This window comes from Lycorma delicatula, chromosome 3, assembly GCF_047948215.1.
Source record: "Lycorma delicatula isolate Av1 chromosome 3, ASM4794821v1, whole genome shotgun sequence".
Classification (NCBI taxonomy): Eukaryota; Metazoa; Arthropoda; class Insecta; order Hemiptera; family Fulgoridae; genus Lycorma; species Lycorma delicatula.
In genome coordinates, this window is record NC_134457.1 from 121,185 (window position 1) to 138,471 (window position 17,287).

Here is a 17,287-nt window from a genome sequence, read left to right on the forward strand (position 1 = left end):
AATGCAAATGAATCTGATGTAGATACTAGCCAAACTTCATTACAAAAAAAAAAATATATATATAAAATAAGCAGATCATCCAACTTTCATGAAATCAATAACTTTTCTGTACTTTTCTAAAATGTTGTTATTTACTGAAATCATTTGATGCTTTTTAAGTTACAACCGCATCATAAATAATCACAGTAGACAAACCCATTTTTTTTTAATTTTGTTTATTCGGCTAAATTAAATGAAATTTTAAATATTGTACAAAACTGATTCGCACCTGGCTCAAATTTAAATTAAGAGAATTTCAAATATTATTGGAAATATTTAATTTAGGCTAACAGATTTGAATTGTGTAAGCAAAATTACAATCGCTATGTACATAAACAAAACAAACTAATAAATTTTCATACACTCTACTTATAGAAAATCAGATGATACAGTAACAATAAAAAATTATTAATAAAAAATTATTAATTCTAATTCAACTAAAATTACATTGCATCAAAATAAGTGAAGATATTTAAAATTTTATAAATCTGCCACCGGTCACAATTTTCTGTATTTGTATTACTTTAATTTTTTATAATTAGCAAAGAGTAAGAAATAAACATATGCGATTTAATACTTAAAAAGAGTGTTCACAACTAAGAATATTTTTTTCTACAACTGTATTAAAATGTTTGAATCGTGAGACTAGAACCTGCATCATTAGCAAGGGTCATTATGAAACAGATTTTCATTACGATACAAGTGTCAAACCGATCAAAAACCTACTTACTCTTTTCAACCGTTGATCGACCAGAAGCAGGTATTATTTACTTTGATTTTAATCCGATTTAGTAGTTAGTAAGCAGAGGTTAATTTGGTAGTATACAGATGTTTAGTTAACTATCTGTATACTTAGAAAACTTAGTTAAGTTTCTATGTTACACTGTTTATCCTTTTGCTAATTATGTTGGACACTAATGGACTCTTGCCAAGTTTACAATACTTGCCAAGGCGTAACTTACTTTGCACTCGTGCATTAATGGCTATCATTATAGGCTCACTGTACAATGCACTATTATTCAGTAAATAATTAAGCTACTTAATGCTCCATTAACATATTCTCATTTAGAATAGATATGTTTGTTTGTGCTTTACTTACAAAGTAATTTACTACAGACAATATAAAACAAAACTTCAGTTCGCTAAGCTCCTAAAAAATAATGATAAAAATAATTTCTGTGATACTGAATCCTGTAAAAGTAAAAAAAAATTAATCCAGTTATTTTTGTTTCTTTCAATCAAAATTCCTAGAGATAGATTAAAAAAGGTATCTCTGACTAAATAGACTAAATAAAAGAATTATTCATCGGTAACACGTTAACCCTCAACCGCTTATGATACTTTATTACAAATTAATATATATTAAAGTAATAAAAAAGAATTTATATAAAGTTCTCTTTTTAATTTTACTTACAGATAAATAACATCTTTCAGAACAGTGTATATGATATGTTTTCACAGTTAGTGAGGAAGAACGAAATTAGAATTTAAAAGCATTAAAAGGAATTCTCCATTAAAATATAGTAAATTCTGCCTTGTTTTTTGAGTTCAGACATTATCTAATAAGAAATATCGCAGATGAATGTAGATAAAAAAAGTCGAAGGATAAGATTTTAATAAATAAATAATAAAATAAAAAAGGATAACAATGGGTAAACCAATAAATTACAATACATTCATTATTATATTTAAATAATTCTCCCTGGATCAGCCAGTAGATTTTTGATAGCAGCTACATTTTTTGATAGTAAAGACCAAAGTTTTTCTTAAAATCACTTCTTTAAGCTAAAGAAATCAAAATTGCTCTAGTAAGTGAAAAATTAATCTATAAAAACTAAAAATTATTTTAAATGTAGGAAAAAAATTCAAACCAAGTATTTAAATCAAATGAAACTATCAAATATTTTTATCAGTAAAGCAAGAAATCCATTCGAAATGTTTTTTTTTAGTTTGAACAGATTAAGAAAGATTCTCAAATGTATTTCATTATTTTGGTGAATATCAAAACCAGAATTCAGTAATAGCTTTTTATTTTCAACATAGCAAAAGCTTTATTCATGAAAAATTCATATTCCGCGAGTAATGTTGTTACCAATTTGTTAAAACCTTTTGATTCACCGATAGATATGAGCATGGTGTCACTTACTCATATTATAGCCACAAAAAATTACTTTTGATATAGAATAAGAGAAACACAAACTCAAACAGCTGTATAAAGCTATAAACATTTTCATATCGCTGCAGTTTGACAGGCAATGCTACAACGATCAGATGAACTAAATGTGCAAATGTAAATCATTTCTACAATGTTTAAAATAACAGCTTACTTGTTAAGAGATATTTGATCGTTTCCATTAAAATGTCGTGATTAAAAATTTAGATGTTAACTAAACCGCTATATAAATGATAGGTTGTTTCATGAATACCATGTCTAAAATTTGCGATAGAAAAGAGAAACAAATAAAATAAAATAATTAAATCTTACTCGATTTTGCTTTACAGAGAAGAAACAACCTATAATAAGACCTTTAACAAATAACACAACATCAAATAAAGATATAAATCATTCTAAATATTACCAATACTAAAAATAAAATTAAAAATGTAAGACACGCTATTTCTTCGATCACCTTCTACAAGCATTGTTTTTTTTTCAACCTCCGATCATGCTTCTAAGTAAACAAGAGATAGGCGAGAGCCAGGTCTGTGCATTGTGCAGTCCTTCCCCACCACAACCTCTGCCATTGAATCAGTCTGAGCCGAGCTACGGCCAATTGAACATGGCCATGGCCACTATGATTGATGCTCCCGCCAAGCGTTTAGAGCTGCTGAAATCCATCGTGGAATGAGCCTAATGTACGATGAAAACTTTATGAGTGATGTGTAAGGAAATTTAAAGAAGTGCGAATAAACGTCCAAGATGAAGGTGGGCAACGGCGCAATTCTATCACTGCTGTACGCCTGGTTGAGCGTGTTGATGATTTTGTCCACGACAAATAAAGGTTTACGATAAGTGAACTTCCTGCAGAAATTTCAAGGTCTTCTCTTTACACAACTGTGACTAAAGACCTAGGATACCGGAAACTACGTGCACATTGGGTCCCAAAAATGTTGAGTGATGATCACAAAATGCAGCGAATGGCGTCAGCCTTAATGTTTCTCATGTGTTACGATAATGAGGGGGAAGAGTTTTTAAAGTCTATTGTTACTGATGATGAGACTTGGATCCAGTATGACAATCCAGAAACCAAAGACCAGTCTAAGCAGTGGATGCAAACTTCTTCAAGCACGCCAAAAACGTTCAAACAGATACTGAGCAACAGGAAAAGAATGGCTACAGTTTTTTGGGACCAGCAAGGTGTCTTGCTGGTTAACGTTATGGAGCAGAAGACAACAATAATAGAGGAAGTTTATTGTGAATCTTTACATCGCCTCTGCAGAGTGATCCAGAACAAATGAAGAGGCATGCTCTTGTCTGGTGTGGTTTTGATCCACGACAGTGTGTACAACCGCACTCTGCCAACATGATGCAAGACCTTCTCAAACAAATCAAGCAGGAAGTTTTCAACCATCCATCATACAGTCCAGACCTAGCACCTAGTGATTTTCACCTCTTTCAAGAATTGAAGGCACGGTTGGCCAAACAACACTTCGCCACCAACCAAGAACTTCAGTAGGCTGTCAAGACATACCTTACATTACTGGCGGCGAACTTCTTTGAAGTTACACATTGGAAAAACCTGGTGTCATGATGCAACAAATGCTTCAATGGTTTTGGCAATTACATAGAAAAATAAGTTATACTATTCAGCTTTCATTATAAAATCATTTTGTTATGTCCTTTTTCCTTTTATTTCATTTTGTTCCTTTTTTTTGTAGCCATCAGAGGTTGAAAAAAAAATAGCCCTTGTATATGCGCTTTTGCTGAAATTCATAAAAACGTGAAGAATGGTATACAAATATTAAAAATGTTTACCTTTCGTATATTCTTTAGCATTTTATGTTTGTAAACGATAAATAATCTTAAAATAATAACAAAAAAGTTACGCTATTAGGGTATAATCTAAAAAGAAAAGCCTATATCTTCTAAAAAAAGAGTCATTATGAAGAACGCTCAGAAAAATTGTACTAGACCGAAGCGGTTTCAGAACTGAATGTTAATAAAATTTAATTATTAGTTAGGTACTATACAAAAAACAGAATGTAATTTTGGCTCACTTTTGATAGATCAATCTTTAGATATACCACTGTAGTAATAAGCCGAAATGGAGTTATTAATAGAAATAAATAAATTTACAAACCGAATTAAAATTCAATGATTACAAGAAGCAATGTAATATGAGGATGGATTTGTAAATTGAACATTATTTTTTATAGATTATACAAACACAGTATCACAAAGTAAAGATAGAATTAATTAACTTCTTATACATTAAAATTCTGGAAAATTTCTTGTAACTTAACTAAATAATAATAATAACAGATAATATATATAAATATAATGAATACATAATACTAATGAATAATATTTAGCTACAATATTACAGATAAAAGTGTTATACAACATTACTATCACAGTTAATTAACAATACTAATGCATTAATTTTTAATTAGTTTAATTAATAAATTGTTATTAGCAGCGCCTTCGTTTGATGATGCCAAAAAATCTTCAAACATCTGTAAAAATTAAGCATAATTAGTAATTTAAAAAAAAATCAGACCTAATTTCATTCTCTTTAATAAAAAAAACAAGTAAAGAAAAACCAATATTATCATAAATTCCATAGGAATAATATAATTTGACTGATATTTCTATCATGATCCGAGTTAAAACAAAAGAAAAAGCTGGTCTGGATCTTATTTTCCATCATGAACCACATTTTTTTTTCATTTTGTTTATAAAAACTTAATTGATATTTACATTATGTTTAACCTCTGTTGAACTCTTCAAGAAAGTAAAGAGAAAAATGGTTAACTGATCGTTTGCATTTGTTCTCTGAACCAACTTCAAGAATACATCTCAATAAATTTACAAGTAAAAGCATTCAAGGCAAATATCATTCCTTATATTGTCAAAATATGTGACACCCTACAGTGTTAGTGGATTTTTCAATCGTACACGATTAGCTGTAGAAATAACGTCTCATCTTTTGTGAGATTAATATTATCTAATTTTTATTAAAGAAAAAAATGATAAAAAATGATTTTACTGAAAATTCTATAAATTTTCTTAAACTGACAAATGTCATAAACATTTTAATTTTAGAAATAGTTTAATTATGTTTTTTTATAGTGATAAAAAAAATATAGTTTTCGGAAATACAACACATCATACAATTAATAAGGTGACATAAACACTTCTATTCATCATATGTGCATGTAATAAATAAATAACCAAATTATAAAACTTAATAGTCCTGGAGTATATTTCTTCCAGGTGGAATCAGTAGAAGTTTTTAAATATTTATATTTAAGCTTTCAGTTCATACGCATCAGTTTTATTTTACATCATATCTCCAAATTCCTCTTCTTGCATTCATCGAGTTCCTGCTTGTTTTTCTGCAAAAATCCTTTTTATCATACCACATCACTCTTTTGCAAGTTCATGCAAATTTTAGATAAGAAGAAAACCAAAAATTTTAAATATAGTAAACTTTAAAAAGATAATAAAAGATAATGATAATTCTTTTTTAAATTTCAACTTTTTAAAGTCAGTAACAAATAAAATGCTCTTAGGTTGTCTAAGTTATTTGTTCTTAATTTGGCGCAAACTTCAAAAAATAAAAATTTATGAAGATTAAATATAATTTTTTTAAAAAGCCTACTTTGTTTTTTTAATCTTATTTTTACTTCTTTTAACTTTTGGGATGTAGACCCCCAAGTTTTATGACAATTCTTTTCTTAAAACTCAATTTATTTTTCTTTTTAAGAATTATCGACCGGTGTAAAAGGTGACCTCCAGTAAAGTCCATCATGGCAAGGAATGGTGATGGTGGGGGTGGTAACTGCGATTGTCACAAGGCAGGTGCTTCCCCTACAGAGGTCAGGATGTCCCTGAAGAATCATTTTCATGTATTTTTATATCATTAATTGTTACTTTTTAAAAAAAAAAAAATATAAGCTGTAGGAAGAGTTTACAAATTCTGTAACATTACACTAATGATTTTACTGTTTTTTTTTAATATAAATTAATTTTAACTTGAAAATGAAAATGCGATTGGCCAATACTGAGTAACATCGGAACACTTTTTAACAGAAAGAAGATTTTACAATCAGCATTAAAAAATATTTTCAGCAAATAAGATGAATATCTCAGAGAGTAAACCTAAAAAAAAGTTAATGATTAACTACTGAAGCTACAACAAACCGGTTCCTGAAATACATTGTTAATGATTTTAATAAGCGATGTAAAAAATTAAATAAAAAAAGTCATAGACTCTGTGAGTAATGAAATAATTACAAATAGAACCTTAAAACAAAACACTTTTGTAGTTTTGTTCATCTAATAATTTGAAAGGCTAAAATACGCTAAGAAAATTAAAAAAATAAAAACTCTGCATCATTAATTACACATCTCAAAACAATTTCCTCTACATAACAGTTACATGTAACAGAGATTATATGACGAAAAAAAAATTATTTACAAGACCCATAAATATCATTCTCAAATTTTAATAAATAATATTTTATAATCTATAAAATAGATTAAAATCTTGTAACAAGAAACTTTGAAGATTTGCTTGTAATAACCGTTACATCAGCCGATTCGGTGAATAACAATGTAGAGCAACAGCCTTAAGGATGTGATAATCCTATATTGTGAAATGCATTAACATATTACATACACCTCATCTAGCTGGATATATGTTCTAGAAGTGTTATGCCGGTTTGATTAGATTAATTATCTCTAATAATAATGATATTAATATAGCCACAATAATTAATAGGAAATACAGTCTATCCAATCATGAAAACTTATGACAGTAATTGCTGGTTATTATTATTATTATTACTCCATGTCTAATTTTTTTAAATTAATTTTAAGATACTATCATAAATTATTTTATTATAAATAACAATAACAGACTGATTTTATCGATTAGAAGAACCAGTTATGATGTACCATCAAGAATGGTTTGCATACTACCAGCTCTAAGGAAGCCGTTTCAGAAATATTTCTTAATAAAACTGAATACTTTCAACTCCTAGTTTATTAATTTAATTGTTATACATGAAGGGAGATCGGAATGGTGAATAGGTAAAAAGCCCCGGCTTTAGATATAAAGCATATTTAATTCAGAATATAACACAGCAATGCAATTTAATAAAATAATTCTTAAAGGCCTAACAAATTTACAAATAGAAAGATAATTTTAATTCTAAATATTATATTATGATGTACAAATATTTTATTGTTTCTTCATTATAGGCAAAGTCAACTCTTAAAAGATGACAACTGAAATTTTAAAGCATTAGAATCATGTTAATACACGCTCAAGATGAATTAAATTGGCTATTAACACCTAAAGTCATTGCAAGGTGGTTTTTACTTTCTAACATTTTGAAGTCTAAGGTATTTATGAATGTTTTAAACAAACACTACATAAAAGGATATTTTTCCTTTACAAAAATATTTCTAAACCGACCGATTATTTAGATTTTATTTACTTTATAATGTAGATAACTATCCCCGTTAAAGACTATATTTTAAAAATTGCATAACTACTAATAAAATCATAAAAAAATTTAAAACAAAGTAAAAGGAAACCTTAAATTTTACCGCCGAAATTTACCTTAAATTTTGAACGCATGCTGGCCATTCGGTTTATTGATGAAATTAATGCCAGTCCCAGTCTACATAGGAATCAGTTTGGTGTTTGGAAGAAGAGGTTGACCATTCAAGCCCACTTAAAAGCCACATCTTGGGTGAACAACATGAGGAGAGGCTCTTGGCGAACAAGGCGACTGCCAATACTAATTTTATTGGATATCTATAATATTTTTGGCTCGGTCCCTTGGGATGCCATTCTTGATGCTCTGTGATGGAAGGGAGAGTCAGTACCTATCTATTACTTATTATTATTATTGGAATTATTTTTGAGAGAGATGGGTCTCTGTTGAGACTCAGCAAGGGGGACCTGCACTTTCGGATGATGGGTATTCCGCAGGAATCTATGGTTGGCCTCCTCCTCTGGAACGTAGTGTTTGATGGAGTACTCAATCTTCACCTTCTGGAACAGTTGGAGGTAATTGCTTATGCTGATGACTTGGCTATCCTCGTTGGTGGTAAGACCGAGCAGGCCCTTAGTAGTATGAGAGATGATTGACGAATCACGGATTATGTTTATTACCACAAAAAAGTGTATACATCATTCTAGCCGGTCGGAGGAAGGTGGGCCAGTCCTATGCTTCAGAGAATATCTGATCCGATCCAAAGCTGCTGTCCAATATCTCAGGTTGGCTATTGACCAGTTATGTAAATTCAGCGACCATGTCATAGCAGTCTCTGAGCGAGCAGAGAACACTCTTGCTGCCCCAAAACGACTCCTCTTAAGCCAGATGGCAACTTGAGCGTTGAAAAACGTAGGGTCATCATGTCTACCATTACTTCTATCATTCAATATGCTGCTCCAGTTTGGGCTGGTTTTTTGTGCACACACATGTGTGTGTGTGTGCATCTATAAAAAATAATTTTTCCCATCATTGCAAATTCGAGAAGTCCTGTTGGCTGGGCATTATTGCTGAACTGTAATTGGGACTTCTCATAAAGAGAGATATAAATTTACTTAACTTCTAGAAAAGTTCCCTTTTTAGATGATCTATTATCCTGATGAGAGCAAGATAAAATGTAATTTTATTATTAATAATGATAATAAAATATAAAATTTTTAAATTATCTATGATTCAGAAATCTATAGGACCTTATTGGGTGATTCCTTCGGTAATAATCTAGACATTGGTGTAAAAATAAAATACATGTTATATTATTATTCTTATTTAATTAAAACAATATTTCTTTATTACACCAGAAGATTTGGAAAGAGTTAAAACTGAATGTATAGAGAAATGAAAAAATCAGTTTAATTCTTAGAAAATTTTAAAAACAATAAATTTAATGTTAATAAAGTCAGTCCCTGGTATTTACTGACATATTGCGGTTTGAAAATTTCAGTAAAAATAAAACAGAACCTTAATAAGCATATTTTTTGCTTAATAAGCATATTTTTGTATCCATAAAGCCTAAAATCAAAAATAGAGACATATTCATCCTACAGGAAGTTAAATGATCCTCTTTCTTTCTCTCTAGTGCAAAAAAATTAAAATCCTAAAAACTGACAAACTTAGAAACTTAACACCACAGTGAAGTATTCAACCTTATAAGAAAAAGCTACTTGAATTTTTAAATCTGTTCATAGGTTTGAAGATACAAATATTTAAAATTTTAATAGAAACAAAGATTATCTGACGTAATTTTAATTGAAGAAAATAAGAATAGTTCTTCTGTACCTTTTGAGAGAAGATTAAAAGATCAAAGTAAAAGTTTTAAAATATTATTAATGCGAGAAGACCAGCCAAAATGAGATGCTATAACTTTTTATAAAGTACTTTTTTTCATCAGAAAGGGTATATTAATTTTTCTTCTTTACACTACCTGTGCAAATCTTTTTTACAGCTGTGGCACATAAAACCACCTGAATTGATGAAAGTACTTGCCATTACCTCAGAATTCTCAAAGATTAACAATACAACTCGTTCTCTGATAGTAGTAGTTATTATACTGTCACAATTATACTACACATCCTTTGAAAACTACAGTAATCACATTGAGCATTATAATTATTGTAAACACATTAACTTAGCCCCACCTACAATCATTTATTCAATTCCTCTGTTAAATAGTTATATACTTAATACATTTTGAAATGTAGTAGAAATAATATAGATGGAGTACAATATAAAAATAGGACGAGAAAAGATTATGAAAGTAGAAGGATTTTGTTATTTGCGAAGTAGAATTACTAAAGATAGACAAAGCAGGAGCGATATAAAATGCCGAATAGTACAGGCAAAACAAGTTTTCAGTCAGAAATATAATTTTCTCAATCAAAAATTAATTTAAACATCATGAAAACATTTTTGAAAGTATATGTTTTGAGTGTAGCTTTATATAGAAAAAAAAGTTGAACAATTGGGTATACTAAAATGAAACTATGCACAAAAAGAGAATCTTGGAGAGCTGCATCAAACCAGTCAAATGACTGAAAACAAAAAAATACTTAATACATTTATCAGTGAGAGTGAGGGAGTAAATTACAATAAATATTATTATTTATTTAATAAAATAAAAAATCAATTAGCTTTTGAATTTAATTTTTGTCGACAGCAGGATAATAATTTACTAAAATAAAATTTTAAAAAGTTATAATTCATTAAATTTTGTAAATAAATAACATTTAATGGTTTTATAAATATATGTATATGTATAGATTTAATGATAAATTTCATCCAAATAATATGTACAAAGAACAGTATGTTAAATTTCAAACTAATTTATTACGGGAAAAACCAAAAATTTTTCAATTTTTACAAAATAAAAAATATCTTAAAGGAACAAAATTTAATTAAAGCTTGAATAATCGTAGAAAATAATTTAATAAGTGTTTGGTTTATAATGTCACAAAATGGATTAAAATACTGTATAAATTTTTTGTATTTGTAGAAAATAATTTAGAAGCCTTTGAAATAAGTAATATAAAACTGTAAATTTATAATAATATGGACATGTACATTTTAACAGAATGTATTGCAAGACAGGATTTAGAACAGAATGATTTGCTTAGATCGACAAGACTGGAAAGTGTGTGGTAGTATTGATGTTTCGGTACATCTTACAAGCAGTACTGTACATGATGTGTTATGATGGCCTTACTTAGTTTTACATGCCAGTAATATTTTCTGAAAATAAATTGGTAGGTTATGTATGTAAAATCTTCATTATAATGATCACTAATAATGATGGAGTGATCTCAGAGGCCTTTCTTTAAAATAATATTAGTGATTCTTTCTATTTTTTACTTTACTGGTGATTATTTTATTTATGTAACCGAGAAATTTTTGAAAAACATGTGCTGAAGTATGTACTGCTAATATTTATCAGCAGGTTTTTTTTGTTTTTCCAGGAAAACCACCATCTGCACGCATCTGGCTGGTCCAGTGTGGTTTATATGTGTTTCTCATGTTTACCATGAAACTTATTATAACGCTATTAATGCAGTTTTCATTTTGGGAAAATGTTCGTGATCTCATGTTATCTCCTATTACAAATGAGTACCTTGAATTAGCTTTAGTCATGCTAATAATACCATTATTTGTAAATGTAAGTTTTGATAATTTAAAACTTAATTCTATAAAATGTTAAACAGTACCATTATTGTATGCTTTTGTATAATATGCTGACGTATTGTATGCTTTTTGTATACTTCATCTATGCATAATATCGTTAATATATCTTCCATCATCCTTCTGACTGATTAGCTGTTGTTTGTTTAAAGAGATAGAAAGTGGAAGTGAAGTTGTATCGAAAAAGACTATATCAAATTATTGTTGTAAAATAATTATCATTTTTTAAATTTAAATTGGAATAAGAGGCTCAGAATGTATATCTTTAATTAACCTTTAAACTCATTTCAACCTCTTTGAATTAGTGATTGCATCTCTACATTTTAATAAGAAGTTCTGGTTCAAGTCCTGATCAGCCAGAGCACTTTTTCACTACACACTCTAAAGTTTTCAAATCATATTCCCATGCGCAAGCTTTATGTTGTTTTAAAAAGGACATATTAAATTTATATTCAGTTTTGTTCATTTTTGTGTATTTTTCCAATATTGTTGTTTTTTTAAATGTCTATCATTTATCAAAAATGTTGAGGTAGTGTTTCTTTTGTACATTTTCTCTTCAATAAAAATGTGACATGGATAATCAATCCAATGTAATGGTTTTATGGAATAAATTCAAATGGTCATCTATATTATTCAAAAGCTCATTTATACAAGGTTATTTTCTGTCTTCTTTACGTTGAAGCCTGAAGTAAACAATCTGCATGTGTATGGTGCATGTAAATACACAACACACATACATATGACAACCTTCAACCAGTTGATGCAGTCCACAGGATGGACAAAAATGACACATCACTTTTAAAAATAGCTACCGCATGATAAGAATGTTAATAATCTTAGATTATCACATTATTAGTTATTATTATGTAATTATAAAATATGTTAGGTCTACACCAACCTAAACAATGCACTATTATTGAAAAATGTATGCTAATTTTAGTTTTTGTAATTTTATAATATTCATTTTATTTGCTACTTGAGGCCTAGAGTAAGGAAACGTTCCATGTGTTAATGCATGTATTTGAATTGCAGTTTGGTACATATTATGTATGATGTTATACAAACTAGCAATATTTCATAGCTATTTATAGTTTTATGACACAATTAAATTAATTATATTTCTGACATTAATTTAACTGTGCTGTTGTTAACTTTTCATGATAGGAGTTACTTTGAGTGAGCTTGTTTTTATCACTAATTTGGTTTAGGTAAATATCACTTTGAAATTTATGACTTATTTGCTAGAAATTAAGTTTTTTTAAAAGTATTTTTAAGTGTCGTGAAATTTAATAACTATTGCAAGGAGTCCTTCTTGCTATGTAGTGAAACACAGAAAAAGTAAAATATTTGGAAGCAGGGTAATATGATAATTGTTAATGTTTTCAATAAATTTCACGAAAAATACCGTACTTTAGAAATTAAACTAGTAGAATCGTTTACTTCTGCATTCACAGGTGTATCCATTTCAACTGTTGAGAGATCGTGAACTGAAAAGAAAAGATATGGCATAGTATACATGCCAAAAAAGAAAAGAATACATTCAAGACCTGTTTTAGGTCGTTGTGACGATTTCTGTAAAAATGCTGGCAGATCCAAAGTCCATGATTTCTTTTTTAAAAAAGGAATTATCCAGACTCAATAAGGTACTTTCAGCAGTCAAAAGTTATCTGGATTACTGAAAATTAGTCGAGCTGGTTTACATAAACTTCTTTTATCGATGGGTTTCAAATTTGCAGGAAAAAAGAGAAATAGTTTTATCATTGATAGAAAATAACATTAAAGATTTGGCAAAGGAAATACTTGAAAAAATGAAAGAGTTTAGAAAAGTGGGAAAAAATATTTTTTATCTGGATGAAACTTGGGTAAACAAAGGTCATTCAGTCAATAAAGTTTTGTGTGACACTTCTGTTAAGAGATCTGATCAGACTCTCTGTCTGGTTTAAGTATAGATATAAAATCAGCAAGTAACAAAGGAAAATGGTTGATTGCAAGTCATGTAGGGGAATGAACATGGATTTGTTAATGGTGCATTATTAGTTTTTGATTCTTATAAAAAGGGTGATTACCACATTTTAATGGTAATTTTTTTGAAAATTGATTTAATACAATTATGAAACTAATTCTACCAAATAGTGTTATTGTTACGGATAATGCACCATACTGTAGTGTAAAATTAGAAAAATCTAAATACATCATGACTAAACCAGATGTAGTATTGTGGCCGAGAGAAAAACAAATCCCATTTGATTCTACATTTTTAAAGGTTGAACTTTTAGAAGAAGTTAAAAGAAATAAGAAAAAATTTTAAAAATATGTAATCGATGTGGCTGAAGTAAATCGACATCACGGCTTACATTAAATGAGTACAGGGCATTAACAGGTTGACTGCCATGAGACCTAAATTTAGGTCTCACATAAATAGTTATGGCTGCCGTTTGTAAAAATCAAAAACTCTTAATAATTGTTTTTGAGACCTAAAATTAGGTCTCACGTTGTTGTGTCCTGAGGCCATGAGATCTATAATCAATAATAGGTCTCACTGTATTCATTTCTTAATGTAATGAGACCTAAATCTAGGCCACATTGTTTTCTCAGAAAATAATATTTTTTAAAAGAAAAAAAATCAGAGATTATTATGGTATGTTTAGCATTTATGTACCATAAATATTTTATAATTATGTTGCTCTTATAAGATTTTTTAAACGTACATATTTTACAGTACTGACAAGTTTGTGGTATTTGATTTTGTATCTTGAAGAAATCAAGTCATTGTGTATTCCCTAGTTTTTAATTGTTGAGGTTATGTGGTTCTGTTTTGGTTTGAAAAAAGTTGTTTTTGTTTGGTATACGATCTTTTTTGTAGTATTTTTTTTATATAAAAATAAGAAAATGGATGACAGTCATATTGCTGAGTTGCTAGAAAGTTTGTTTGTAGATGATAATCAGTATGATCCAGATTTCACATTGGAAGATGATTTAGAAGTAAGTTCTGTTGATGAAGATGCAGAGTTTCAAAATGTTTATATTGGTAATTCAAAATTAGATTTAGGTATTGATAGTGAGATCATATTAGATTTACCTGTAGTGAGTGATGTGGTTAATAAAGATATTTTCCAACCGGTTGATGTAAACATTGGAGTTGATGTACCTACTACATCACTAAAAATGGGTGGTTAGTGTTCATGGGGGCCTGTAGGAGAAGAAAATATGCTTGTTCAAATACCTTTTAATCCAGATAACCTAAATTTAGGTATTAATATGGATATTATTGAAACCATGTCTCATGCATCACCCTTTGACTTTTGGAAATTATTTGTGACTGATAATATCTCATTAAAATTAGTAACCGAAACTAATAGATATGCTGCTCAGCAGATCCAGTCCCGCGAGTTCATTTCACCTAATGCAAGAATAAGAGAGTGGAAAGAAACTGATGTAGAAATGAAACAATCTTTAGGCATAGTGCTTTACATGGGGTTGAATCCAATGGCTACTATAGCTCATTATTGGCGGACAGATGATTTATATATTTCAGTAATTTGTAAACAAATGAGCAGAAACCGCTTCGAATTACTGCTGAGCCTCTTTCATTGCGCAAATAATGAAAATGCAGCACGTGATGACAGGCTACACAAAATACAAGGAATTATAGATGAAGTTGTTTATCATTTTAAAATGGTTGTGGAGCCTGAACAAGATATATGTATAGATGAAAGTATTGTTCCTTTTTTAGGAAGAATTTTTTTCCGTCGGTACATTAAGGGTAAAAGACACCAGTACGGTATCAAAATATTTAAATTATGCGTGAAAAACTTTTATACTCTGTCATATAAAGTATACTGTGGTAAAGGAGGAGTAAAAGAAGGGCTTATGTCAGAAAATATTGTCATGGAGTTAGCAGAACCATACCTGAATTGTGGTCGAACATTATTTACAGACAATTTTTTTATTCCAGTGTTCAGCTTGCTGAGAAATTATTAGACAATAGAACACATCTGGTTGGCACACTTCGAAGAAATAGGAAATTTAATCCACCTGAAGTAATAAATAAGAAACTTCATCGAGGAGAATGTGTTGCTAGTAAAAACAATAATGGTGTAGTTGTACTTAAGTGGAAAGACAGGAGAGACATTTTAATGGTTACTACAAAACATACAAAGAAATTGGTAGTGACTAATCGCAAAACTGAAGTTTTGAAACCTGCAGCAGTAGTGGATTATAACTGGGGAAAATCATACATGATTTGTCTGATCAATTGGGATCTTACTCCAATCCTTTAAGGAGGTCCATTAAATGGTGCAGAAAAGTGATTTTTGATTTGCTTCTGACAACTTCAGTGGTAAATGCTCTAAGTATTTATAATACAGTGACAGGTAGTAAAATGAACATCACTACATTTAAAGAGGAACTTGTAAAAGCATTGTTTGTGCCTGCAATCATTGAAACAGTTACTCAGTCTCATGTGCTTACAAAAACAAAAAATGGAAGATGCAAGCCATGTTATAAAAACAAAGTTATCCCTCTTGGAAGAAATCTCGCTCAAAAAAGTTAATACTATGTGTGTAAGCTGTGGTTTTCATAGATGTATGGAGTGTTTTTTTTAAAAACATACCGTTAAGTGTAAATGAATGCATTGTTTGTAAATAGATAATTAACACTAATAGTTAATTAATTAACGGTTAATAAAGGTATTAATTTGAAAGAGACATACAATGTGATGAAAGATGTTTTTGAAAAAATAAATTATAAAAAACATAGCTGGAACATATGAGGTGATTTGAAAGTTATAGCTTTTTTTGTTAGGTATGCAGTTTAAGCTTTACTAAGTAGATGTGCTTTCTTTGCAAATAGGACAGCCAAGCTAGGAATAAACATTATGTTAGTGGAAGAGACGAGACAACTTAACTCCAAATGGGAAAAGTTTTATTCATGAGCCCTTAGTTGAATCCAAAAAAATATTTTTACCCCTTCTCTATATCAAGCTAGAACTAATTAAACATTTTGTAAAAGCAATGAAGATTGATAGTCCTGGATTTTGTACATCAGGCAGAAATTTCCAAATGTAAGTGAAGGAAAAATTAAAGAAGAAATATTTGTGTTGATCCTCAAATATGAGAGTTGGTCAAAGATGATGTATTTAACTCAATGTTAAATAATGTAGGAAATGCAGCTTGTGCTTCATTTAAAGACATATGCAAAAACTTTTCTCAGTAAACAAAAATCCGACAATTACCACGATATTGTTAATCAACTTCTTACTTTATACAGAGCTATGGGATGTAATATGTCTTTGAAAATACATTTCCTCCACTCACATCTGTGTTTTTCCCAGACATCCTCAGAGACGTAAGTGACGAACACAGTGAACGTTTCAACCAAGACATTTCAGTGATGAAAAGCTGCTATAAAGGGAAATGGAATACTAACATGCTAGCCGATTACTGTTTGACATTAATTCGTGATGTGCCTGAGGCTATTTATAAAAGAAAATCATCAGCGAAATCATTCTAACACACATATGGCTATGCAAAATTATAAATTTTACAGATTTTAACTATATTTTCCCTTAATTTTTTTTTTAAGCATAATTTATTTAAAACTAATGGTGGTAGAAAAATTGTATTTACAGATCTGTAATATACGCAAAAAAGCAATTCAAGAAATTGTGTCACACTTAGAGAAACACTAAAAAATTTTTTTTCTCTATTAGTGTAATTTGACACTTCACACAGCCTTTTTCAGGAGGGAGTAATGGAAATGTATGAGAGCAAAAATCGAATAATTTTTTTTGGGAGAGTGGGGTCAAAAAAAAATCACCCAAAAATGGGCACCAAAATTTGTGTCAAAA

General features: G+C 29.4%; 1 long non-coding RNA gene across 1 annotated transcript in view; it reads right to left on the minus strand.

The window, feature by feature from the left end:
• Positions 1-655: 655 nt before the first annotated feature.
• Positions 656-17,287, minus strand: part of LOC142321329 (uncharacterized) — a 50,992-nt gene continuing 34,360 nt past the window's right edge. The window contains exon 2 of the long non-coding RNA XR_012755592.1: positions 656-4,716. This is a non-coding gene — a long non-coding RNA (uncharacterized LOC142321329). The remainder of the gene's footprint in view (positions 4,717-17,287) is intronic.